Source organism: Papaver somniferum, chromosome 10 (assembly GCF_003573695.1).
Source record: "Papaver somniferum cultivar HN1 chromosome 10, ASM357369v1, whole genome shotgun sequence".
NCBI lineage: Eukaryota > Viridiplantae > Streptophyta > Magnoliopsida > Ranunculales > Papaveraceae > Papaver > Papaver somniferum.
The window spans coordinates 156,498,591-156,504,042 of NC_039367.1; the positions used below are offsets into that span (position 1 = coordinate 156,498,591).

Consider the following 5,452-nt stretch of genomic DNA (forward strand, 5'->3'; position numbering starts at 1 on the left):
GTAGAAATTTTCGGTATGAAAACTTCCTCAGGTACGCGTACAAGTACGCGTACTCAACCTGTCTCCTTCACCAATACCGCATGCACACATATGCACGCACTTGGTTTCCGGAACATGGATTTATACACGAATATGCGAACACATTATATATGCTTATATCAATAGTTGGTAATCTCAACTATACATTTCAATCATTGAAACATTCTTGTATAATATTATAACAATCGTTATTCACGACTATCGTCATCAAAGCTATTTTCAAGATTGAAACATCTTCATGACTTGCGTCACGGTTAAAGATGAAAATGGTTAAAGAAAAAGCTCACCAACACATATTTCGAGAAAAGGATATGCGAGTAAACTCGGCTCGAAATAGAAAATGTGTATGTATGAAAACTATCATACTTATACCACTTTGTCTCAAGAGTAAGAGATAAAATAGACTTTTGAGTGATAGAAAAGTTCAAGTCTCCACATACCTTTTTGTCGGATGAAGTTCCACTTATTCCTCGAGTAGTTCTTCGTCTTCGTAAGATGATCGCTATGGAGTCTGGAGCTCAACTGCACTTAACTATCCTAGACCGAGACCTAGTCATAAGTAAACTAGAAATAAGGACGTATAGTTTTGATCACTAATATAGACAAACATGCTTGATATAACAAAGCATGCGAGTTCAACAGAGCAGTGCTCTAACAGTAGTAAATACAGGATTTCATCCCAACTCCCGAGAGACTTCTCCCAATAAGAACATTAATGAGTGGATAAGAAGAGGCGGTTATTAAAGACCTGTCGGATAATTAATGGTGAAGAAAAAACATGTGGACTACCATGATGAGAACACGGAAAAGGGTTAACTGATAGGAATATGAAGAGATAAACGGCTACGGCGAAATATATCAAAATTTCTCATACCGCTAACTTTACCAAAAGAACGATATGAGAAGAGGCAAAATCTGGATACAAAATACCGCATACTCGTTTACTATGCGAAGTAACTCCTTAAGTGGTAGCCGAATACGATCGCGTATAACATATTTAAGATGACGAACCAAATGACGTCACCTAATCGCGAGTAAAGTGTGAAGATCTATAAGACAGTGGTAAATCCCTATGCGACAGTGACGCACATCAGATCCAAAATAAAGGCCTTTATTAGCTGTCCTCCATTATGTAAACTCCGATATAAGGAGCCGACGGATTTTGTAAAAGGGAGAGATCTTTTGGGAGAGCTTAGACAAGATACTGAGGAGAGAGAAATATTATTTTCTTCCCAAGTTAGGGTTTTCACGTATCTTTGTATTTGTTCTAAGATTTTAAAAAAAGTTCTTGAGATTATTATGATGATTTCTTAGATTGTTATATAAATTTTACTAAGGGTGTAGTTGTGAGATTTCTCGCAACTACGAAGAGAGGGAGGGTGGATTCACAAACAGCCGTACGAATTTTCGGCGGAATTGCATTCTCTAGTTAGTATTCTAGCAAGGAAAAACTTTTTCTTTTAGCTATACCAAAGAATAAAAGGAAGTCATTACTTTTTTTTTTTGATCAACAGAGAAGATTTATTAAGAAGATTAAGGATGTACAACAATTCTACCAGAAGTAGATGAATACAAATAAAAGTAATTAAGCAAAGGAACTAGTGGTTACATGAAAATAGAGTCCCGGGTAAATAGAACTGAACTCGAGAAGTTTAGGTGGACACAGTGACCTGTAGCTGCAGCCGAAGCCAAGACATATGATTTAGCTTCTTGAATCAGGTCGCCATCTTTTTTATACATGTACAGAGACTCAAATTTTCTTCAATTCCTTTCCCACCAAATTGTATTAACAATTTCCGCAGGGATTAAACTTCGTATATAGTTAACAGAACTTGAGAAGTGGTTGTGGTGCCACATATCTGCCAAGTTCTTCATTGTTCCAGGAACAACCCAACCCCATCCTGTATTAAGGAGGAGACAGGACCAAATCTTGTATGCGATTTTGTAGTGGAGAAATAAATGGTCTTGCGACTCAACACCAATTCCGCACAACACACACGAGTTATACAGATCCATACCTTTGTGTTGCAGTACATCAATGGTATTCATCTTTTCATGTAGTCGGCACCACATTAAGATGTTGATTTTTGGAGGTAATGCTGGCCTCCAAATAAAGTGATAAGGAAAGTTATCAACACCAAATTCAGTAATCATCTTTGCATAAAGCGACTTGACTGTGAATACACCCTGAGTTGTGAAGCTTCCACCTTCCCGTGTCTGGAAGTGCATCTTGAAATGAAGGATTGTCTCCAATAATAGTCGGTAGGGAAACATATTCTTCAACCTCTAGGTTTGTGAGAACACGCTGGAATTTAAACTTCCAATTCCCTTTATCGATATAATAAATACGCTAGAATCAAGACAAACAAGACAGAACCACAAATCCACAATCCAATACGCTAGAATGATTTACTTTTTTTTTCCTTAAATTAGTTTGAAATTACATCTGAAAATAGTAGTAAATAATATTAGATGAAAATTAACTGAGTATTTACGCTAGAGTTATATACTGTTTCTCCTTTTTCTTTACCCTATTTGTAGATTTTTACTGGCTGCATGTGCTCTTTTTGGGGAATTATCAGAATGCTCCAAGCCAAGGAACTGATCCCGAGCTCCAAAATAATATCTTGCTCCAAAATGATTTCTTCTCTTAAAACATCTGGACACAATATCTGAGTCCCGAAGATACTCAAGTCGACCCATCCATGACGGAAATGTGAACTTCCACTTAGCGAATTCCTCATCTGGAACCTGCAATTTCCTCTGAATGCGCAATTTGACTTTATGTAAAGTCTCTCCTTCATGGATGACCAAGAAAAATGGTTCCCCAAAAAACTGTTCATGGTATGCACGTTTTGTGAAGTGGTAAACATGAATCAAAAGATCCTTAGGACCCAAATTTTTCTCCTCCTCTAGAATCTACTATGCACGTACTTTCCAGTATTGATCAATGTTCTCAATCTTTTCACTAAGAGGTAAAATCTTCCCAATCATGTGGTAGGTAACTATCATCAATCTAAGTTCCGCATCGGGATGAGACAGCTCAATCTCTGTCTTCAGATCATTAATCAGGTCACCGGCTGTACTTTGTTTTGGAAGTCTAATACTATGAACGACCACATCATCTTTTGTTGCATGATGGAATGCGACCTTTAGGGTTTTCAAAACTTCCAACTCAGGTAAAGGGATGTCCAAGACTTCATAATACATAATATCAGTTGTCCGCTGGAACTGAATCAACTCCTTAGACAGGCGGTCAAAACCTGGGTACCTAATAGCTTCGTGTTTTTGCTGATAGTAATGGTTATGGCGGAAAAGTCTGATCTTGGTTGGATCATCCAAAGTCCAAACCAAGATGGCGAGCTACTCTGTCCGTGACATCATCATATGTTAGTACCTTTGACAGCTCCAAACAAAAATCATCTTCCATCGGCTTTTCCAAAGATCGAAAATGCACAACCTGACGGTTACTAACCTCTTCCAGAAAAGAAGGAATATCACGATAGCGGTATTGTGTCATACTATCAGTTGAAGCAGGTTTCTGGAAGCAAATAATGTCCCCATCTATGAGACGACTAGCGGAGAATGTGAGATTTTTGTCTATTTGTTTATACTTAGCAATGGACACAAACGTAATTCCTCATAAAGTTCTATATCTTTCCCAGACATCTCATTAAGCTTTTTAAGAATTTCCAAAGGCTTACCACTGCCCTTCACAAAAAGTCTCCCTACGTACCGAATTTCTTTCTTTTCAGCATCATAAAGCTTGAAAAAGATAAGAATATCTTCAGTTCGCCAATAACAAGGCGGAGGAACGGGATGGAATTTGGTTCCAAGCTCTATTTCCAAGAACAGCTTTAGTTCTGCACGGCCAGCCGCTTTATATGAAAATTGGCTCAACTGCCCAACAGATTGTGTCTCCTCTTGAAGCGTTAACGGACGTTCTGAACGATAAGTATCATATCCACGCTTTGTCCATAGCCAAAACCGCTGACATTTCCCTGGGACACCAAACTCTTTAGCAACCTCCTCCTTGAAAATGTTAAAAGGCATCTGTTTCTGGATACAAAAACTACCAACTTTTTCGTCAATCTGTTTCAAAAGGTCCTCATGTTGAGCAACCTTTATAATAGTATACAGGTGAGCATGTTTTTCATCCTTCTTCTTACGCGCTCCTTTTCTTCTTGTTCTTTCTTCAACCTGATCTTCAACTGTTCAGCAATGTCATTCTCCTCCACGTTACATATAATTTCATCTCTATTACTTTCACGTATATACACAAGCATATATGCATTTGAATATCTTGCCTCCCCACCGTATTGCTCCTTTAATACCCGTTTGATATCTTCTTTTGTTACCAGATCATCATTGAATTTGAACCATTTCTTTGATACTGTTGGTCTTATAAAAGCATAGTAGTGTCCACCATGTACGCCGCCACTGTGAACCAAAACAGCCTGAAGTGTGTAAAGATTGCAAATAGTCTTATTAGATCTGGAGATAAGTATTTTCCATCCTCCCTGTCAAGATCAAGTTGTAGGGGGAATTCATACCGATCATTTATCTTTACCGTTTTAGATGGAGTTGGAGTTGGAGCACAGGTGGGAAGTCAATGAAAAGGACACCCTTCTTTGCATCCTGTAAACCATGGTGTTGGTCAGCGTGATACTTGTTATCACCTTCAAGACACTCCACTTCCACATACTTGTCGAAAGAAGCATAAACATGCTTACATGCTTTTACATCAAGTTGTAGGTCATAAAATGACTCCTTTCTAGTAGATTTGTAGTCCACATTGATGCATTCAATGTAATTCATATGGTGACCTTCGAACAATTTTTGTATTGTACCCTCCACAGCAGTTCCCTTCATTTTATCTTCAATCTTTTCACGGAGAACCCTATTAAGTTCTTGCACATCATGCTGCAAAACAGGATATTACAAGGAATAGGAAATAAACACAGCTTCATATGGTTGGACTTTGGTTTTATGACCAGAAATACAATTACAAAAGAATACCATTAGAAGTCGTGCGCCCGTGTGGATACCAAAATACGAACCGCCATGTGGACATAGAGAAGACGCGAAAATCCTGCCGAAAGATCTTATACCGTGTCCCGAAAACCTTCGTCAGTGACTTGTCAAATCAAGTCAGGATCACCAGTGTGGACTATTTGGCGAAGTAAAAGTCATATGCGAGATAATATCCCGCGGAGAAATAACCCACTAAGAAAATATGAGCTACGAAGAATCAATGAAGTGCCCTGCAAGATACCAACCACGAAGCTGAAGTGGGCGAAATAAACTAACTTGGCAAAAAAGATAACCTGCGAAGTAGATATACTGGGGAGCAAGAAAAGAGACAGGTGTCCCAACAAACCCATGTGAACATAGCGAAAGAAGGGAAAAACTT

General features: G+C 38.5%; 1 pseudogene; it reads right to left on the reverse strand.

Moving 5' to 3' along the window:
- Nucleotides 1-2,565: 2,565 nt before the first annotated feature.
- On the reverse strand, nt 2,566-5,105 carry LOC113316647 (annotated as a pseudogene).
- Between the last annotated feature and the right edge of the window lie 347 nt (nt 5,106-5,452).